Source organism: Ranitomeya imitator, chromosome 6, assembly GCF_032444005.1.
Source record: "Ranitomeya imitator isolate aRanImi1 chromosome 6, aRanImi1.pri, whole genome shotgun sequence".
Classification (NCBI taxonomy): domain Eukaryota; kingdom Metazoa; phylum Chordata; class Amphibia; order Anura; family Dendrobatidae; genus Ranitomeya; species Ranitomeya imitator.
In genome coordinates this window covers 450,049,435-450,072,518 of record NC_091287.1, presented here as the reverse complement: position 1 = coordinate 450,072,518, position 23,084 = coordinate 450,049,435, and the positions used below count along the sequence as shown (strand labels likewise).

At 42.5% G+C, this 23,084-nt stretch overlaps 1 pseudogene; it reads left to right on the top strand.

The window, feature by feature from the left end:
- The first annotated feature begins 9,251 nt into the window (after nucleotides 1-9,251).
- On the top strand, nucleotides 9,252-16,261 carry LOC138643421 (zinc finger MYM-type protein 1-like; annotated as a pseudogene).
- Nucleotides 16,262-23,084: the final 6,823 nt, after the last annotated feature.

Here is a 23,084-nt window from a genome sequence, read left to right as displayed (position 1 = left end):
ATGTGATAGATTGATCCCAACTATTAGTGGTGCCCTCTTTGATAGCAATTTTTACCTGGAGTTTTCTTATTCGTCCTATATCTGCAGCTAATTGTCAGTTTTCGTCATAAATACTGAGCACTAGGAAATGGCTGACGATCAGTGATTCAAGTACCGTGTCACTTACTATCTCTTGTTGCTACAGCACGGGAGTTTTCCTATTCATCCCATGTGATTGATGTTTTTTTCCGTATACTGTGCATTGGAAAATGACTGTCAATCAGTGTCATTACAGAATATCAAAGACTGCAGATAACGCTGAGAAAGATAACCGGAGGATTCATGAAATTGAATGAAAAGATTAAAGTTAGTGATATTGCGTTTGAATCAAGTTCTCTGTAAATACTTTTGACTACCGTCAGAATACCATAAACTTGGTAACATGGGCAGCACGGTGGCTCAGTAGTTAACACTGCACTGGGTCCTGGGTTCAAATCCCACCAAGGACAACATATGCAAGGACTTTGTATGTTCTCACCATGTGCGCATGAGTTTCCTCTAGTTTCCTCCTTCACTCCCAAGACATACTGATAGGGAATTTAGATTATAGGCCCCAATGGCCCAGTGATGATGTCTGTAAAGAGCAGCGGAATATGATAGTGCTATATAAGTGAGTAAAATAAATAATATGGTATTCAATACATTATGGCACTGTATTCTATAGTTTATTATGGTGTCATTGTATACAGTATGTATTAAGTTTGGTATTTGTTCATATGTAATATCGATTCCAAAGACATACTGATAGGGAATTTAGATTGTGAGCCCCATCGGGGACAGTGATGATAATGTGTGCAAAACTGTAAAGCGCTGCGGAATATGTTAGCGCTATATAAAAATAAAGATTATTATTTATTATTATTATCGCTGGTCAACAACAGCTTGTAAGAAGTTCTCACTGGTTATTCTACAACAGCAAAAGTAATTAGATCATAACACTCCTGGGTGCACATCACAGGTCATTACACCAAATTTCCTTATATGTTACAACATTGTCCTGGGTAATGAGCCAACTAATAAGCCACCTTGGGCATTGTTTGTCTACGGCCTGAGTGGTTGTGTTTGATAAAATCAGACAAGTGGCCCATATCGGGACAGGTGTTATTATAGGAAGGTGTGACAAACATGTCACCTACTGTCCACTGAGTACTTTTAATAGGACAACTTTCTAATCTCTCTCCATACATACAGCGTCCACTGCTCCATAAATGAGGACAGTTTTATCCAATGTGTCATAACATGTCTTTCAAAAACTATGGGGTGGTAAAAATTAATTTACATCTCTGGGGTTTACATAATTATTTCCCATTAGAGACTTGGGTAGTGTTAATCCGTGTCTGTGTGATACTCATTGACTTGAACTAAATAATAGTTGTGTCTATTAATGTTGTAGGTTCTATAATGGGGTGTGCACACATGTTGCGTTTTTTAGGTCTTTTTCTGCTGTTTTTCCTGCATTTTACTGTACCAGCAAAGTGAATGAGATTTCTGAAATCTCCTGCACACGCTGCTTATTTTCTCCTTTCATTTTAATTTTTTTAAGGGAACTTGTCAGCATGATTGATGGCTCCAGCAGCACCATCTTGGAGGAGGAGTTTTTTTTTCTCTCTAGGATGATGGCACCGCCGGCGCCTGTCCAGTAGCAGCTATCAGATTCCAAACTAATATTTTTAAATGAATTTATGTATACCATAAAATAAAATAATTAAATACACATTATAGATGCGATCATGCTGCAGAGCAGGCGCCACCACCAATGCCTGCCTGCAGAAGGTGATTTTTTTTCAATATACAGTACAGACCAAAAGTTTGGACACACCTTCTTATTTAAAGATTTTTCTGTATTTTCATGACTATGAAAATTGTACATTGACACCGAAGGCATCAGAACTATGAATTAACACATGTGGAATTATATGCTTAAGAAAAAAGTGCGAAACAACTGAAATTATGTCTTATATTCTAGGTTCTTCAAAGTAGCCACCTTTTGCTTTTGATGACTGCTTTGCACACTCTTGGCATTCTCTTGATGAGCTTCAAGAGGTAGTCACCGGGAATGGTTTTCACTTCACAGGTGTGTCCTGTCAGGTTTAATAAGTGGGATTTCTTGCCTTATACATGGGGTTGGGACCATCAGTTGTGTTGTGCAGAAGTCTGTTGGATACACAGCTGATAGTCCTACTGAATAGACTAAAACAACACTGAAGGCTGAAATGTAATAAAACAAATCACTCCAAGGAGAGAACCCAATAAATACTTAAAATTGCAAGTTTATTGATCAAAAATTAAAAAAGGTCACAGAACATGATTACAGAAATACCGTGAAGGGGAACCACATAGGAATCAACCTACAAATCCAAATATAAATCTACCCAATAGCCCTTAGTCAGGCAAAATAATCTTATTAATAAAGGTGGGGTATAAATGCTCTATGTAGTATAATAATCTCTATTAAGAGCTTTACAGTGTACAATCCATATTATAGTAAGTTGCCAAAAAGGTATCTCCATTATTAGAACATCACAATTGAGAGCACCCAATTACATATAAATAAGTGTGTCAAAAAGATATCAAATTTATAAGAAGACATATTACCTGAACACTTAGAATATATTAGGGACTGCTGGGTGATTGAGATAGCGGTCATCCGAGGGTTCCCCTGTGCCCCGACACCCGTTTCACCCATAGCTTCTTCCGGGGGCCACATGAAAATACAGAAAAATCTTTAAATGAGAAGGTGTGTCCAAACTTTTGGTCTGTACTATATAATATTCATAATGTAATCTAGGGGGCAGGTCAGTGAGGGATCAGTGTATAGATACCTCATAGGTCATATCCCTGCCCTTGATGTGGGCTCTGGTGCTGAGCCCGCATTTTTACCAGCTTATGATAGCTGATTTGATCAGCTGTCTGGTGCCCCTGACAACCGTGGCTAGAATCGCGATCCACCAGTGGCTGTTAACATGTTAAATGCCACTGTCAATCTATGACAGCGGCATTTAACACGAACACGCCAGCAGCGCATCACAAACCCCGAACATTGGCGCCTCTGTCACATAATCACGGGAGCTGATGGTTTGGCATGACAGCCGGGGATCTGCAGAAAACCCCTGTGCTTGTCATTGCAGATCTATGAACATCGACCAAAGATGAAGATTTCTGCTATGTGTAGCACAAGCGATCGGAAGATTGCAGCTTCAAGTCTCCGAGACGGATTATTGAAGCAAGTAAAAAGTAGGAAAGAAAGTTTTAAAAACCTAAAAAAATATAAAAGTTCAAATCTCTGCCCTTTTGCCAAATTCAAAATAAAACAAAAAAAAAAAACATTTGATATCGCTGCATTCAGAAATGTCCGATCTATCAAAATATAAAAGCAATTGATATGATCGGCAAACAGCATAACAAGAAAACAAATCTAAACTTCAGAATTACGCCTTTTTGTCACCCCAACATTTCATTAAGATGCAATAACAGGTGATCAAAACAGCGTGTCTACCCCAAAGCAGCATAAATAAAAGAATCAGATCAGGGCACAAAAAATAAGCCCTCACCCAGCCCCATATCTCAAGAAATGGAGATGCTACGGGTCTTGGAAAATGCCTTTTTTTTTCTTACAAATGTTGGATTTTTTTTCACCACTTCAATAAAAAAAGAACCTATACATGTTTGGTGTCTGTGAACTTGCACTGACCTGGAGAAACATAATGGCAGGGAATTTTTATCATTTAGTGAATATTGTAAAAAATAAAATATGGAATTGCACTTTTTTTTGCAATTTTACCACAAATGCGGTGAAACGAAAACCCAAAAACAGAAAACCCCAAGGTGGTTAAAGGGTTAATGCCACAAATTGAGAACTTTACACCCGACCTTACATGTCAATCTAATATGTAATAAAATAATTACTATGAATGTATGTTATTAAATGCATGGAATGGATTTACAAGTAAATTGCTGAGCTTTAAGTTCTTGTGTTTCCATTTTTCCACTTTATAACCCTCTCATAGTTCGGTTAGGGTATCGAGGCATGGTAGTGATGTGTATTAGGAGCATAATGCAGGTACAAGGTGCGTAAGTGGTTGGAGATCACCCCATGATCTAATGACCACAAGACAGTATGTTCCATCTGCCAGTGTAAACTGAGCCCGACCCAGTAAGCGGGCATTTCAGCACCTCACTCTTCTACGTGGCACATGAGAAGATTTCATTTCATCCAACTGTCTCTTCCAGTCTGGATCTAGCACAGGTGGAAGGAATGGCAGATGTGCCTGTAACACAGCCCTGTCTCTGGTAACATGTCAGACTCATTTTAACCCATTTGTTGTCAGTCTGGGTTAATCAAACAAACCTCAAGAGCGAGAGGTCAAAAACGTCCCTCTTTTGTCACTGCTTGTTGTTGGGGAAAGGAAGAAAGAAAGTTGTCCTTTTCAGAAAACAGTCCTTTGTTTTGAGGTCAGCCATTATTCATGGGTTAAACCTTTTAAACAGCCATCTACAATTTTACTCCGTCCCTTCAACGTCCTCACTTCATCTATAATATGATCTACAATAAGTGTCTCCTGGGAGATATTAGGCAGCAAATTGAATCTCTAGGCGCAGTTTCATTCTTGTGTTTCTCGAAAATGTTTTCCTCCACATTTTTAAAAATTCAAGATTCATTTGAGGAAAGGAGCCATTAAATGACAGAAACGAAAACACGAGCAGCGTAGACCAATATGTCACATTTCTGTATGTTTTATGTCCATTTGGCATTTCAATGTGTCCTTACAGTATGACATTATCATACTTTTAACTGTGAAATTGTCATTTATAACATACATAAATATATAATGTATATTATTTAAGGCATGTAAATGGAAAATAATTACAACTAGAACTCTAATTAGTGTTCCTTATTACATGTATGATTTAACTATTCTCCAAGATTAATCATTTACCTTGTTTTTTGCAGTTTGGGGGTTGCGACTATTTTTGCCATACATATAGTATTTGGAGCCAATTAAAGTTTCATACAATAAATTGCCTTTTCTGTCATACAAGAATCATCACAGGCTACTAATCTGAATGATTTTTAATTGGTAATTCCAATTTAACCATTAACCCCTTACTATCAAAACCTGTTTTCACCTTCCTGACAAGGCCACAATTCTGACCACAGTCACTTTATGAGATAATAATTTTGGAACACTTCAATGGATCCCAGTGATTATGAGATTGTTGTTTATGTGACACATTTTACTTAATATCAGTGATAAATTTCAGTTGATATGATTTGCGTATACTTATGTATGAAAAAAAAATCGCAATTTTTGAACTTTTAATTTTTATGCCCTTAAATAAGATAGTTATACCAATAAAACTAATTAACACTTGGCACATGTGTACTTTACTGCAGCATTATTTTTTTAAACTTTTTTTTGTTAGAAATGTAGATTGATTCAAAGTTTAGCAGCATTTTTTCCTTTTCTCAACAAAATTTACAAAACCTATTTTAATAGAGACCATTTCACATTTGAAGTGACGTTTAGGGGCCTATATGTCCAAAAAATGCTCAAAAGTGACCTCATTTTAAAAACCTTACCCTTCAAGGTATTCAAAACCACATTTAGGAAGTTTGTTAATCCTTCCAGTGCTTCACAGTAATTAAAACAAATTAGAAACAAAAAATGAAAAATTATTTATTTGCCACAAAAATGCTATTTTAACCTATTTTTTTTTTATTTTCACAAGAATAACACAATTGTGAAGTTGAACGAAATTTATTGGTTATTTTAAATTTTTGTTGAAAATCAAAAACTGAAAAGTGGGGCGTGCAATATTTTTGGGCCCCTTTAACTTAATACTTTGTTGCACCACTTTTTGCTGCGATTACAGCTGCAAATCGCTTGGGGTATGTCTCTATCTGTTTTGTACATCGAGAGACTGAAATTCTTGCCCATTCTTCCTTGGCAAACAGCTCAAACTCAGTGAGGTTTGATGGAGATCGTTTGTGAACAGCAGTTTTCAGCTCTTTATACAGGATTGAGGTCTGGACTTTGACTTGGCCATTCTAACACCTGGATACTTTTATTTGTGAACCATTCCATTGTGGATTTTGCTTTACGCTTGGGATCATTGTCTTGTTGGAAGACAAATCTCCATCTCAGTCTCAGGTCTTTTGCAGACTCCAACAGGTTTTCTTCAAGAATGGTCCTGTATTTGGCTCCATCCATCTTCCCATCAATTTTAACCATCTTTCCTGTCCCTGCTGAAGAAAAGCAGGCCCAAACCATGATGCTGCCACCACGTTTGACAGTGGGGATGGTGTGTTCAGGGTGATGAGCTGTGTTGCCTTTATGCCAAACATATAGTTTGGCATTGTTGCCAACAAGTTCGATTTTGGTTTCATCTGACCAGAGCACCTTCTTCCACATGTTTGGTGTGTCTCCCAGGTGGCTTGTTGCAAACTTTAAGCAACACATTTTATGGATATCTTTGAGAAATGGCTTTCTTTTTGCCACTCTTCCATAAAGGCCAGATTTGTGCAGTACATGACTGATTGTTGTCCTATGGACAGACTGTCCCACCTCATCTGTAGATCTCTGCAGTTCATCCAGAGTGATCATGGGCTTCTTGGCTGCATCTGTGATCATTCTTCTCCTTGCTTGAGATGAAAGTTCAGCGGGACGGCCGGGTCTTGGTAGATTTGCAGTGGTATGATACTCCTTCTATTTCAATATCATCGCTTGCACAGTGCTCCTTGGGATGTTTAAAGTTTTGGAAATCATTTTGTATCCAAATCTGGCTTTAAACTTTTCCACAACAGTATCATGGACCTGCCTGTTGTGTTCCTTGGTCTTCATGATGCTCTCTGTGCTTCAAACAGGACCCTGAGACTATCACAGAGCAGGTGCATTTATACAGAGACTTGATTACATACAGGTGGACAGGTGGATTATATTTATCATCATTAGGCATTTAGGACAACATTGGATCAATCAGAGATCCACAATGAACTTCTGGAGTGAGTTTGCTGCACTGAAAGTAAAGGGGCCAAATAATATTGCATGCCCCACTTTTCAGTTTTTGATTTTCCACATAAATTTAAAATAATCAAGAAATTTCATTCAGTTTCACAATTGTGTTCCACTTGTTGTTGATTCTTCACCAAAAATTTACATTTGGTATCTTTATGTTTGAAGCATGATATGTGGGAAAAGGTTGAAAAGTTCCAGGGAGCCGAATACTTTCACAAGGCACTCTATATTTATTCACTAACATAGATGACACAGCTTACAACTAGTATTTCTTATAGCTTAGGATGTTAGCATCTTGACTGTCAGGTTGCAAAGTGAAAGTAAGATATGCTTCAGCTACACGCATAGTGAACAGGAACATCCTGTTTTGTTTTTGTTTTTTTTTAACAGTGTATTATAGGCAACATAATACTATCAGGGCCGGCCCGAACGTATAGGCGAACTAGGCGGCCGCCTAGGGCGCCGACCCAAAGGGGGCGCCAGAGAAAAAATAGAAAAAATTTTAAAAAATCTTTTCAAAAGGCAAAAATTTTTAGGGTTCGAAAGAAAAGTGTACATAAATTTTTTTACCATAAATTTAAAAGAAAAACCGTTGAGCTTCAATTTACGCACAGAAAGGAGGCGCTAAACTACGGACGTGAGTCGTTTGCATCGTCTGCTGACAGGTGTTTGATCCCGTGCATTTATTTTGCTCCTAAGTTTTCAAATGTTGGCAAAGCAAACAACCAAAAATGCACACTTAGCACACACTACACTAAGGGGGCACCCGAGAGAAAAAAAAATACGTATACTTAAAAGGTAGGTGTACCATATGGCCTATTTATATGTAGTTTGGACTTTAGGTATTAGGTACTAGTTGGCGATTATATTGATAGATGTCATCAGCAGTCGATGCGGCTAGTGGCAGGAGCCTGTTTTGACACATTGGCGTAGACTGCCTGGCTGGACTGCCAGTCAGGCCAGCTAAGGCAAGGGAGATAGATAGTATCTATGTTTTTTGGATATCGGCGCGTGTGATTATAATATTTTCGAGGTATGTCTCTACTGTTTGCATGCCTTATCATGTGAGCCATTGCTGTTATTTTGTATATTCATTAGATTCATTGTTCCATGAGGTTTCATGAATGCAAATAGAAAATAAGAGGTTTTTAGTACATTTTTGGCCTAGGTTCTAAAGTGTTAGGCGCTGCGAGGTAGGTATATTGTTTTGATTTTCAAAACTATTGGAAACATTGGAAATTGTTAAAGAAATTTGTGGTTTTTGTTTTAAAAGTAAAATCATATTATATAATTTTCAGATAACAATTTTAATCAGCGCGTTAACTTTTAGGTAAATGCTGTGTGTTGTAACGAGTCATGGCTGATAACAAGAAAAAACTTTCGGGGTTTCAGAACCGTAAAAGAAAAGCTGAGGAGGAGAAATCACTTTCAAAAATCAAAGGGTCATTTTTAAAATATCTAAGCAATAGAAATGAAGACGCAGAATTCCAAACGTTGGAACAACAGGCTTCTGTTGCCTCTGAAATATCGAATGTGGAAATAGAATTTGTTTCTTATGCTGAAAATAGTGAACTACAACCATCAATATCTGGAGGTAGATCTGATCAAAGTACCAGTACTGACATGGAGGCTGGTACATTTATAGAAATACTACACAAAGACTATTCGGACGATCCCGCTACGTGGACCGTAATCAATGATGACTTACACCTACATGTAGTAAAACTCGGCCCCACACAAGTTAAAGATTTCGATTTTCCTTTGGACACTAATCGTAGAAAATTTTCTTGTGTTCACTATAAACGTCGTCTTGTCAATGGTGAAAGTCTTGAACGCAATTGGCTAACGTATTCTATTCAGAAAAATTCAGTTTTTTTGTTTTTGCTGCACGTTGTTTCCAGACTCATCACTTCAACTAGGAATCATCAAACGCTCAGCCTTAGGTTACTGATGGTGTAAATGACTGGAAAAACATATCTGCTATTTTAGCCAGCCACGAAAAAAGCAAAGATCACATGATTAGCTTTCAAAAATGGAAGGAACAAGAAAATAGACTTAAGATGAACAAGACCATTGACGAAGAACACTTACGCAAAATTGAAGAGCAAGAAAAATACTGGCATCAAATTTTAGAAAGGTTGATAGCTCTAGTGAGGGTACTAGGTACGTAAAACTTAGCGTTCCGTGGATCAAATGATGCATTGTTTGAACTTTTTGAAAATTGGGGAGTATTTGGCTATGTTCGATCCCGTCATGTGTGAGCACATTCGGAAAATCCAGGACAAAGAGATTCATGCACATTATTTGGGAAAAACAATACAGAATGAGATGATTCAACTGCTAAGTAATGGTATTCAGGAAAAGATTCTTGACGATGTCAAAACTGCAAAATACTTTTCTGTAGTGCTGGATTGTACTTCAGACGTGTCTCATGTTGAACAAATGACTATCATTGTTCGGTTTGTTTCCACATCAGAAGACAAAAAGTTTGAAATTAAAGAGCACTTCTTAGGATTCATTCCTGTTTCTGATACAACTGGAGGTGGTTTGACAGCCACTGTCTTGAACAAATTTGAAGAACTGTCGCTCTCTGTGGACAACTTATGAGGGCAGGACTACGACAATGGGAGTAACATGAAGGGAAAAAACATTGGACTACAAAGACGAATTTTGGACATAAACCCATGTGCATTCTTTGTGCCTTGCAGCTCCCATTCTCTAAACTTAGTTGTCAATGATGCAGCTAAATGTTGTTTTGGAGCGACAACTTTTTTCCTGTTAGTTCAAAATCTCTCTCTATGTATTTTTCTCTTTGTCAACTCAGTGTTGGGAAGTACTCGTGCGTCATTTGCCATCTCTGACTCTAAAACCTCTAAGCGAAAGTAGAATTGATGCTCTGGCCCCCCTCCGTTACCAATTGAGCAAAGTCCATGATGCCCTAATGGACATAGCAGAAAATATTAGTCTCACAGGAAGCCCTGGAAATGTCTCCCAGCTAGAAGCTCAAGGTCTTGCTAAACAAGTTGGAACCTTTTCTTTTGTTACATCTGTTCTAGTATGGTTCAACATTTTGTACGAAATCAATTTGACAAGTAAGTTACTTCAGTCACAAGAATTCGATTTAGCTGCTGCTTCTCAACACTTCGACAAAACAAAGAAATATCTGCAATCATTAAGAAGCGATGAAGAGTTTGAGAAGCTGTTAGTTGATGCGAGGGAAATCGCAGAAGAGCTTGGCATACCAGCTAATTTTGAGTCAAGTTCTACGCCAAAACGTTTAAAGAAAAAAAACAGACAGTTCTCTTATGAAGGGAAAGATGTGCCCATAAGAGATGAGAAAATTGACTTTTACGTTGCGATCTTAGATACTGCTATAAATTCAGTTGATGAGCGGTTCACTCAGCTGGAATTGAAATTTGGATTTTTGTACCACATCCGTTCACTTGAGGGAAAACCAAGCAAATTTGTTCTGGATAAGTGTAAAGCTCTGGAAAAGTCTCTTACACACAACGAAGTAAAAGACATCGATGCCATAGAGCTATGTGGTGAACTGCAGGCAATGTCAAGACGTGTTCCAGAAGATTCATCACCAAAAGACGTTCTTGAACTTTTGCTTAAATCTGACTTGAAAGAAAGTGTCCCCAACCTGGTGGTGGCTCTAAAAATTCTTTTGACTCTGCCTGTGTCCGTGGCCTCACGAGAGAGAAGCTTCTCAAAACTAAAGCTAATTAAAACATATTTAAGGGCAAATATGACGCAAGAGAGGTTGGTTGGGTTGGCAACAATTTCGATAGAATATGAAGTTGCTAAACAAATTAATCTCGGTGACTTAGTGTCATCCTTTTTAAAAAAAAGGCAAGGAAACAAAAATTTTAATTACCTATGGTCGTTTTTGTTTTGTGTTATTGATTACTTTGTATATATTTGTCCTATACAACTTCTCAGAAGATTAAAGAGTTAGGAGAGAGTTAATTAATCATTGTTGTTGTGGTTTATTTTGCTCCTAAATTTATATCCCAAGTTTTCATCTACTGCCAAGAATAGTAGGGGCGCAACAAAATAGTTTCGCCTAGGGCGTCGTAATCTCTCGGGCCGGCCCTGAACATTATTGCTGCACACAGACACTTATGCACTATTAAACAGTAGTAAATAGTAGTTGTTGCAATAAATACAATCATAATCATTATTCCAACACCCCCATTTAACAACTACTTATCCTGTTAGTCCCATAGTGGTTCTGGATTCTTCAAATTTGGCACATGGATGTGGCTCTGTCATAACATCAGCTATCATCTGGTCATAACAAACTATGCCACGTTCTATCAAATTGCACAGGTGATGATGTTTAACCCCTTAGCGACCGCCGATACGCCTTTTAACGGCGGCCGCTAAGGGTACTTAAACCACAGCGCCGTTAATTAACGGCGCTGTGGAAAAAGTGTATAGCGCCCCCCACAGGCCGATTTTCTCCGGGGTCTCGGCTGCCGAGGGTAGCCGAGACCCCAGAGAACATGATTCGGGGGGTTTTTAACCCTCCCCGCATTTGCGATCGCCGGTAATTAACCGTTTACCGGCGATCGCAAAAAAAAAAAAAAAAAAAAGCGATCTCTTTTTAATTTCTCTGTCCTCCGATGTGATCGCACATCGGAGGACAGAGAAAAGGGGTCCCAGGTGGCCCCCCAATACTCACCTAGCTCCCCCGATGCTCCTCGTGTCTCCTTCGCACATCAGAGGACAGAGAAATAGGGGGATTCGGGGACCCTAGCATACTCACCTAGGTCCCTGGATCCTCTTGCTGCTCCTCCTGGCCGCCGGCAGAAGAACATGGCGGACGCATGCCCAGTGCGCCCGCCATCTGTCTCCATCTGCCGGCCGGCAGGAGAACAGCGGTTAGGGCTAAAATTAGGGTTAGGGTTAGGGGTAGGGTTAGGGTTAGGGTTAGGGGTAGGGTTAGGGGTAGGGGTAGGGTTAGGGGTAGGGTTAGGGGTAGGGTTAGGGGTAGGGTAGGGGTAGGGTTAGGGTTAGGGCTAGGGTTAGGTTAGGGGTAGGGTTAGGGGTAGGGTTAGGGATAGGGTTAGGGTTAGGGTAGGGGTAGGGTTAGGGCTAGGGTTAGGTTAGGGGTAGGGTTACGGCTAGGGTTAGGTTAGGGGTAGGGTTAGGTTAGGGTTAGGGGTAGGGTTACGGCTAGGGTTAGGTTAGGGGTAGGGTTAGGTTAGGGTTAGGGGTAGGGTTAGGTTAGGGTTAGGGGTAGGGTTAGGGGTAGGCTTAGGTTAGGGGTAGGGTTAGGTTAGGGGTAGGGGTAGGGCTAGGGGTAGGGTTAGGGTTAGGGCTAGGGTTGGGGCTAAATTTAGGGTTAGGGTTGGGGCTAAATTTAGGGTTAGGGTTGGGGCGAAATTTAGGGTTAGGCTTCTTTCACACTTACGTCGGTACGGGGCCGTCGCAATGCGTCGGCCCGACATACCGACGCACGTTGTGAAAATTGTGCACAACGTGGGCAGCAGCTGTAGTTTTTCAACGCATCCGCTGCCCAATCTATGTCCTGGGGAGGAGGGGGCGGAGTTACGGCCACGCATGCGCGGTCAGAAATGGCGGATGCGACGTACAAAAAAACATTTCATTGAACGCTTTTTTGTGCCGACGCTCCGCCAAAACACAACTGATCCAGTGCACGACGGACGCGACGTGTGGCCATCCATCACGATCCGTCGGCAATACTATGGGCAAAAAACGCATCTTGCGGGCACATTTGCAGGATCCGTTTCTTGTCCAAAACGACGGATTGCGACGGAATGCCAAACAACGCAAGTGTGAAAGTAGCCTTAGGGCTAGGGTTAGGGTTGGGGCTAAAGTTAGGGCTAGGGTTGGGGCTAAAGTTAGGGTTAGAGCTGGGATTAGGTTTAGGGTTTGGATTAGGGTTGGTATTAGGGTTAGGGTTGGCATTAGGGTTACGCTTGGGATTAGGGTTAGGTTTGGGATTAGGGTTAAGGTTAGGGTTGTGATTAGGGGTGTATTGGGATTAGGGTTAGGTTTGAGGTTAGGGTTGAGATTAGGATTAGGGGTGTGTTGGATTTAGGGTTTTGATTAGGGTTATGGTTAGGGTTGACATTAGGGTTGTTTTGGGGTAAGGGTTGTGATTATGGTTAGGGTTAGTGATTAGGATTATGGATCAGGTTGGGATTAGGGTTAGGGGTTGGAGCTAGAATTGGGGGGTTTCCACTGTTTAGGTACATCAGGGGGTCTCCAAACACGACAGCCAATTTTGCGCTCAAAAAGTCAAATGGTGCTCCCTCCCTTCTGAGCTCTGCCGTGCGCCCAAACAGTGGGTTACCCCCACATATGGGGCATCAGCGTACTCGGGATAAATTGGACAACAACTTCTGGGGTCCAATTTCTCTTGTTACCCTTGTGAAAATAAAAACTTGGGGGCTACAAAATCTTTTTTGTGAAAAAAAAATATATTTTTTATTTTCACGACTCTGCATTCTAAACTTCTGTGAAGCACTTGGGCATTCAAAGTTCTCACCACACATCTAGATAAGTTCCTTGGGGGGTCTAGTTTCCAAAATGGGGTCACTTGTGGGGGGTTACTACAGTTTAGGTATATCAGGGGCTCTGCAATCGCAACATAATGCCCACAGACCATTCTATCAAAGTCTGCATTCCAAAAAGGCGCTCCTTCCCTTCCGAGCTCTGCCGTGCGCCCAAACAGTGGTTTACCCCCACATATGGCACATAAGCGTACTCGGGATAAATTGGACAACAACTATTGCAGTCCAATTTCTCCTGTTACCCTTGTGAAAATAAAAACTTGGGGGCTACAAAATCTTTTTTGTGAAAAAAAAAATATTTTTTATTTTCACGACTCTGCATTCTAAACTTCTGTGAAGCACTTGGGCATTCAAAGTTCTCACCACACATCTAGATAAGTTCCTTGGGGGTCTAGTTTCCAAAATGGGGTCACTTGTGGAGGGTTTCTACTGGTTAGGTACATCAGGGGCTCTGCAAATGCAACATAATACCCGCAGACCATTCTATCAAAGTCTGCATTCCAAAACGGCGCTCCTTCCTTCCGAGCTCTGCCGTGCGCCCAAACAGTGGTTTACCCCCACATATGGGGTACCAGCATACTCAAGACAAATTGGACAACAACTTTTGGGGTCCAATTTCTCTTGTTACCCTTGTAAAAATAAAAACTTGGGGGCTACAATATCTTTTTTGTGGAAAAAAAAATATTTTTTATTTTCACGGCTCTGCATTATAAACTTCTGTGAAGCACTTGGGCATTCAAGGTTCTCACCACACATCTAGATAAGTTCCATGGGGGGTCTAGTTTCCAAAATGGGGTCACTTGTGGGGGATTTCTACTGTTTAGGCACATCAGGGGCTCTCCAAACGCGACATGGCGTCCGATCTCAATTCCAGCCAATTCTACATTGAAAAAGTAAAACGGCACTCCTTCTCTTCCAAGCTCTGCCGTGCGCCCAAACAGTGGTTTACCCCCACATATTGGGTATCGACGTACTCAGGAGAAATTGCACAACAACTTTTGTGGTCTAATTTCTCCTGTTACCCTTGTGAAAATAAAAATTTGTGGGCAAAAAGATCATTTTTGTAGAAAAAATGCGATTTTTTTTTTTTCACGGCTCTACGTTATAAACTTCTGTGAAGCACATGGGGGTTCAAAGTGCTCGCCACACATCTAGATAAGTTCCTTAAGGGGTCTAGTTTCCAAAATGGTGTCACTTGTGGGGGGTTTCCACTGTTTAGGCACATCAGGGGCTCTCCAAACGCGACATGGCGTCCAATCTCAATTCCAGCCAATTCTACATTGAAAAAGTAAAACGGCGCTCCTTCACTTCCAAGCTCTGCGGTGCGCCCAAACAGTGGTTTACCCTCACATATGGGGTATCGATGTATTCAGGAGAAATCGCACAACAACTTTTGTGGTCTAATTTCTCCTGTTACCCTTGTGAAAATAAGAATTTGTGGGCAAAAAGATCATTTTTGTGTAAACAAAAGCGATTTTTTTATTTTCACGGCTCTACGTTATAAACTTCTGTGAAGCACTTGGGGGTTCAAAGTGCTCACCACACATCTAGATAAGTTCCTTAAGGGGTCTAGTTTCCAAAATGGTGTCACTTGTGGGGGGTTTCCACTGTTTAGGCACATCAGGGGCTCTCCAAACGCGACATGGCATCCAATCTCAATTCCAGCCAATTCAACATTGAAAAAGTAAAACGGCGCTCCTTCACTTCTAAGTTCTGCGGTGCGCCCTAACAGTGGTTTACCCCCACATATGGGGTATTGGAGTATTCAGGAGAAAATGCATAACAAAATTTATGGTTACATTTCTGTTTTTACACTTGTGAAAATAAAAAAAATGGTTCTGAATTAAGATGTTTGCAAAAAAAAGTTAAATGTTCATTTTTTCCTTCCACATTGTTTCAGTTCCTGTGAAGCACGTAAAGGGTTAATAAACTTCTTGAATGTGGTTTTGAGAACCTTGAGGGGTGTAGTTTTTAGAATGGTGTCACACTTCATTATTTTCTATCATATAGACCCCTCAAAATGACTTCAAATGTGATGTGGTCCCTAAAAAAAAATGGTGTTGTAAAATTGAGAAATTGCTGGTCAACTTTTAACCCTTATAACTCCCTAACAAAAAAAAATTTTGTTTCCAAAATTGTGCTGATGTAAAGTAGACATGTGGGAAATGTTATTTATTAACTATTTTTCGTGACATATCTCTCTGATTTAAGGGCATAAAAATACAAAGTTTGAAAATTGCAAAATTTTAAAAATTTTCGCCATATTTCCGTTTTTTTCATAAATAATCGCAAGTAATATCGAAGAAATGTTACCACTAACATGAAGTACAATATGTCACGAAAAAACAATCTCAGAATCAGCGGGATCCGTTGAAGCGTTCCAGAGTTATAACCTCATAAAGTGACAGTGGTCAGAATTGCAAAAATTGGCTCGGTCATTAAGTACCAAATTGGCTCTGTCACTAAGGGGTTAAAGTCAACGTTTTTGGTTCTTGCATTGATCTTCTTACCAAGATCGCCCAACAATTTGTTAACCAAATGACCTCTTGACTTGCGTGTGTTGCAGACAGATACTCTGCTTATGTAGATGACAAGGCTACAGACACTCGTTTTCTGCTAGACCAAGAAATTTTACTTTTTCCAATCTTGAACAAATAGCCGCTTGTCTATTTATGATCACTTAAGTCACTGGCCCAGTGTGCATCTATATGTCCTGTGAATTTTAGATCTCTTGTTGCCATTATTCTTAAATTTATGTCTTGAGTCTCTTTCAAATATTTAATAACTCTTTTAAAAGCTTCCATCTCCTTCTCTTTGGTCCTGGATTCCTAGATAATATGTTACTTTTCCAGGGTCTTTTGTTTCAAAATGCTGATTCAGAATTTTAGTCATCTTTGCAATTTCTGTTTCCTCTTGATGAATATTACATAGAGTCATTACAAACAGAGCGATCTATTTCAAGTGTTTATTTCTGTTAATGTTGATGATTATGGCTTACAGCCAATGAAAACCCAAAAGTCATTATCTCAGTAAATTAGAATACTTTATAAGGCCGGTTTCACACGTCAGTGTCTCCGGTACGTGAGGTGACAGTTTCCTCACGTACCGGAGACACTGACTCATGTAGACACATTAAAATCAATGTGTCTCTGCACATGTCAGCGTGTTTTCATGGACCGTGTGTCTGTTTGGAAAACACGGAGACATGTCAGTGTTCGTGGGAGCGCACGGATCACACGGACCCATTAAAGTCAATGGGTCCGTGTAAAACACCTACCACACACGGATGCTATCCGTATGCAGTCCGTGTGCCCTGCAGGAGACAGCGCTACAGTAAGCGCTGTTCCCCCAGCTTGTGGTGCTGAAGCCCCATTCATTTCTTCTCTCCGGCAGCGTTCGCTGGAGAGAAGGAATGAAAAATCTTTTTTTTTTGTTGTTAAAAAAAAGTTCCCGGTAATCTCCCCCCTCCCTCCCCCTGTGCGCCCGCCCGCTGGCATTAAAATACTTACCCAGCTCCCTCGAAGCTTCCTCTCAGCGTCGCAGCTCTTCCTGTATGAGCGGTCACGTGGTGCCGCACTTTACAGTGATGAATATGCGGCTCTACCTCCCATAGGGGTGGAGCCGCACATTCATCACTGTAATAAGCGGCACCACGTGAAAGCTCATACAGGAAGAGCTGTGACGTTGAGAGGAAGCATCGGGGGAGCTGGGTAAGTATTTTTATGCCAGCAAGCGGGCGGGCGCACAGGGGGAGGGAGGGGGGAATATTACTGGGAACTTTATTTTAACAACAAAAATTTTTTTAAAAAAATGATTTTTCATTCCTTCTCTCCAGCGAACGCTGCTGGGAAGAAGGAATGAATTCTGGATTCAGCACCCAAAGCAGGGGACAGCGCTTAACTGTAGCACTGTCTCCTGCACGGTGTGTGTGGTACCCAGTCGGCACACGGACGGCACACGGCTGCCGCACGTGTGCCACACTGATGTGCCATGTGAGCACACGGACACACGGACACGGATAACTCCGGTACCGATTTTTCCAGTACCGGAATTATCTGGACGTGTGGGACAGGCCTAACACCAGCTTGAAAAATGATCAGCCTGTGGCACTGCTGAGGTGTTATGGAAGCCTAGGATGCATTGATAGGAGCCTTCAGCTCATCTGCATTGTTGGGTCTGATGTCTCTCATCGTCCTTATAACGGGGTCAACCAAGCTGGGGTACCTCTTTCAGTACCACCCCGTGTTTCAGGAGGTCTACTCTGCTTTTGTTGGATTCTGAATGAAGGACGCTGGCTGGAATTCCTTGTTTACGTGAGAGCATATAAAAGCTGACGGCTACTCCACGTATTTCCAGTCTAAAAGAACACACTTTATTTACAGCACACAGAATATATAACACAGATACACAGGGCAGGCCAATAGAAAAAGCAGGCCAGACATACATTACAATAGCCGCAGGGGGCCGGAGCCTGCTGATATTTACTGTGGGAATTACAAAGGTGGGGGAGGACAAAAGGGGAATATCGTGTCCCCTCTGCCCAGGGGCGCAGCCTGTGGACTGATGCATTTCACATGGAACCTATTATACACAATATATACTGCATAACATATTCTCGGCATTGGGGATTCTGTAACATGGCTCCCCTTTTCAGCGACGCGATCGGCATACACAGTCTGATCCTTAACGGATCGGTTTGGGGATGACCGAAGTTTATGGGGTTGGTACAAGTTCCGTTTGTCGACTTAGTCCATCGGCATTACCTTTTTGTTTGCTGGGTCTGTAGTGGATGGTGAAGTCCAGAGGTTGTAGGGCTAAACTCCACCGCAGTAATCTGGCGTTGTCTCCGGAGACCCGATTAAGCCAGACTAGGGGATTATGGTCCGTTAGGAGGGAAAACTGTCGTCTTTACAAATATGGTTGTAACTTTTTGAGTGCCCATACTATTGCCAGGCACGCCTTCTCGATGGCCGCATAGCTCACTTCACGGGGCAGTAGTTTCCGACTCAGGTAATCTACCGGGTGTTCTTGGCCATCCGGCCCAACTTGGCTTAGTGCTGCCCCCAATCCAAACATATAAGTGTCTGTGTGAACAAGGAAACGTTTAGTTGGAGGGGTGCGGCCAATACAGGGGTATTGGTGAGGGCATCCTTTAGCTGGCGGAAGGCTTCCTTACACTCTGGGGTCCAGGTTACCTGGCGGGGTTGGTTCCTACAGGTCAGATCAGTGAGGGGCTTGGCCACGCTGCTGTAATTGGGAACGAATTTCCTATAATACCCCGCTGTTCCTAGAAACGCCATGACCTGGGTTTTAGTGCGTGGGGTGGGCCATTTGGCTATGGCCTCAATCTTGGCTGGTTCTGGTCTCTGTTTCCCACTTCCCACCCAATGCCCTAAATACTGAACCTCTGCTTTGCCCACGTGACACTTGTTTGGGTTCAGCGTGATTCCGGCCTTGTGGATCCTGTCTAATACTGTCTCTAGGTGATTTAGATGCTCTTCCCATTTCGCGCTGTAGATGGCGATGTTTGTTATGGACCTGGTGGTTAGGAGCACCCGGAACGACCTGATGGTTAAACTAACACAGGACAAGCTCTGGGAAGTGGGAGCTCTGCTGACCGCAACCCCTAATCCTATCACACACACTAGAAATAGCCGTGGAGCGTACCTAACTCTGCCTAGACGCCTCTTCACAGCCTAAGAGCTAACTAGCCCTAGAGATAGAAAATAAAGCCTACCTTGCCTCAGAGAAATTCCCCAAAGGAAAAGGCAGCCCCCCACATATATTGACTGTGAGTTAAGATGAAAGTCACAAACACAGAAATGAAACAGGTTTCAGCAAAGGAGGCCAGACTTACTAAACAGACTGAGGATAGGAAAGGTATCTTTGCGGTCAGCACAAAAACTACAAAAAGACCACGCAGAGTGTGCAAAAAGACCTCCGCACCGACTCACGGTGTGGAGGTGCCACTCTGCATCCCAGAGCTTCCAGCTAGCAAGGCAAAATCATGATAGCAAGCTGGACAAGAAAACAATGAACAAATAATTAACTAGCAGGGACTTAGCTTCTGCTGGAGTAGACAGGTCACCAGAAAGATCCAAGAGCAAACTGAACCAGTACAAGAACATTGACAGCTGGCATGGAGTAACGATCTGAGTGGAGTTAAATAGAGCAGCCAGCCAAAGAATAAACTAAGTCACCTGTGGAAGGAACCTCAGAAGCAGCAGCTCCACTCACAGCCACCAGAGGGAGTCCATGGACAGAACTCGCCGAAGTACCATTCATGACCACAGGAGGGAGTTCGATAACAGAATTCACAACAGTACCCCCCCCCCCTTGAGGAGGGGTCACCGAACCCTCACCAGAGCCCCCAGGCCGATCAGGACGAGCCAAATGAAAGGCACGAACTAGATCGGCAGCATGAACATCAGAGGCAAAAACCCAGGAATTATCTTCCTGACCATAACCCTTCCACTTGACCAGGTACTGGAGTTTCCGTCTCGAAATACGAGAATCCAAAATCTTTTCCACCACATACTCCAACTCCCCCTCGACCAACACCGGGGCAGGAGGATCAACGGAGGGAACCATAGGCGCCACGTATCTCCGCAATAACGACCTATGGAACACATTATGGATGGCAAAAGAAGCTGGAAGGGCCAAACGAAATGACACAGGATTGAGAACTTCAGAAATCTTATACGGACCAATGAAACGAGGCCTAAACTTAGGAGAGGAAACCTTCATAGGAACATAACGAGACGACAACCAAACCAAATCCCCAACACGAAGTCGGGGACCAACACAGCGCCGGCGGTTAGCGAAACGTTGAGCCTTCTCCTGGGACAATGTCAAATTGTCCACCACATGAGTCCAAATCTGCTGCAACCTGTCCACTACAGTATCCACACCAGGACTGTCCGAAGGCTCAACCTGCCCTGAAGGGAAACGAGGATGGAAACCAGAATTACAGAAAAAAGGCGAAACCAAAGTAGCCGAGCTGGCCCGATTATTAAGGGCGAACTCAGCCAAAGGCAAGAAGGACACCCAATCATCCTGATCAGCAGAAACAAAGCATCTCAGATATGTTTCCAAAGTCTGATTAGTTCGTTCGGTTTGGCCATTTGTCTGAGGATGGAAAGCCGAAGAAAAAGACAAATCAATGCCCATCTTAGCACAAAAGGACCGCCAAAACCTCGAAACAAACTGGGAACCTCTGTCCGAGACGATGTTCTCCGGAATGCCATGCAAAGGAACCACATGCTGGAAAAACAATGGCACCAAATCAGAGGAGGAAGGCAATTTAGACAAGGGTACCAAATGGACCATCTTAGAGAAGCGATCACAAACCACCCAAATGACCGACATCGTTTGAGAGACAGGGAGATCTGAAATAAAATCCATGGAAATATGCGTCCAGGGCCTCTTCGGGACCGGCAATGGCAAAAGCAACCCACTGGCACGAGAACAGCAGGGCTTAGCCCGAGCACAAGTCCCACAGGACTGCACAAAAGATCGCACATCCCGTGACAAAGAAGGCCACCAAAAGGATCTAGCCACCAAATCTCTGGTACCAAAGATTCCAGGATGACCAGCCAACACCGAACAATGAACCTCAGAGATAACTCTACTAGTCCATCTATCAGGGACAAACAGTTTCTCCGCTGGACAACGGTCAGGTCTATCAGCCTGAAACTTCTGCAGCACCCGCCGCAAATCAGGGGAGATGACAGACAAAATTACCCCCTCTTTGAGAATACCCGCCGGCTCACGAACACCCGGAGAGTCGGGCACAAAACTCCTTGACAGGGCATCAGCCTTCACATTCTTAGAGCCCGGAAGGTACGAAACCACAAAATCAAAACGGGAGAAAAACAGCGACCATCGAGCCTGTCTAGGATTCAACCGTTTGGCAGACTCGAGATAAGTCAAATTCTTGTGATCCACCAAGACCTCCTTCAAGCCAATGTCGCCACTCCTCGAATGCCCACTTCATGGCCAACAATTCTCGATTGCCAACATCATAATTGCGCTCAGCAGGCGAAAACTTTCTAGAAAAGAAGGCACATGGTTTCATCACCGAGCCATCAGAACTTCTTTGCGACAAAACAGCCCCTGCTCCAATCTCAGAAGCATCAACCTCGACCTGAAACGGGAGCGAAACATCTGGCTGGCACAACACAGGGGCAGAAGAAAAACGACGCTTCAACTCCTGAAAAGCCTCTACAGCCGCAGAGGACCAATTGACCACATCAGCACCTTTCTTGGTCAAATCAGTCAACGGTTTAGCAACACTAGAAAAATTAGCGATGAAGCGACGGTAAAAATTAGCAAAGCCCAGGAACTTCTGCAGGCTCTTTACAGACTCTAACATCGGATTCTGAACCACAAAATCTTGAATATTTTGTACCCTTGCAGTGACATGATCCACACAAGAGGACAGACCTTGAATGTCCATATTTACACCTGTGTCCTGAACCACCCAGAGGTTAAGGGGAAAAGAAAGACAAAACACACTGCAGAGAAAAAAAAATGGTCTCAGAACTCCTCTTATCCCTCTATTGAGATGCATTAACACTTTGGGCCAGCTGTACTGTTATGGACCTGGTGGTTAGGAGCACCCGGAACGACCTGATGGTTAAACTAACACAGGACAAGCTCTGGGAAGTGGGAGCTCTGCTGACCGCAACCCCTAATCCTATCACACACACTAGAAATAGCCGTGGAGCGTACCTAACTCTGCCTAGACGCCTCTTCACAGCCTAAGAGCTAACTAGCCCTAGAGATAGAAAATAAAGCCTACCTTGCCTCAGAGAAATTCCCCAAAGGAAAAGGCAGCCCCCCACATATATTGACTGTGAGTTAAGATGAAAGTCACAAACACAGAAATGAAACAGGTTTCAGCAAAGGAGACCAGACTTACTAAACAGACTGAGGATAGGAAAGGTATCTTTGCGGTCAGCACAAAAAACTACAAAAAGACCACGCAGAGTGTGCAAAAAGACCTCCGCACCGACTCACGGTGCGGAGGTGCCACTCTGCATCCCAGAGCTTCCAGCTAGCAAGGCAAAATCATGATAGCAAGCTGGACAAGAAAACAATGAACAAATAATTAACTAGCAGGGACTTAGCTTCTGCTGGAGTAGACAGGTCACCAGAAAGATCCAAGAGCGAACTGAACCAGTACAAGAACATTGACAGCTGGCATGGAGTAACGATCTGAGTGGAGTTAAATAGAGCAGCCAGCCAAAGAATAAACTAAGTCACCTGTGGAAGGAACCTCAGAAGCAGCAGCTCCACTCACAGCCACCAGAGGGAGTTCATGGACAGAACTCGCCGAAGTACCTTTCATGACCACAGGACGGAGTTCGATAACAGAATTCACAACAGATGTCATCCAGGTAGGCACACGCATAGTCCTGGAGACCATCCAGAAGCCGGTCAGCCAGCCTCTGGAAGGTCGCCGGGGCAGTCTTCATCC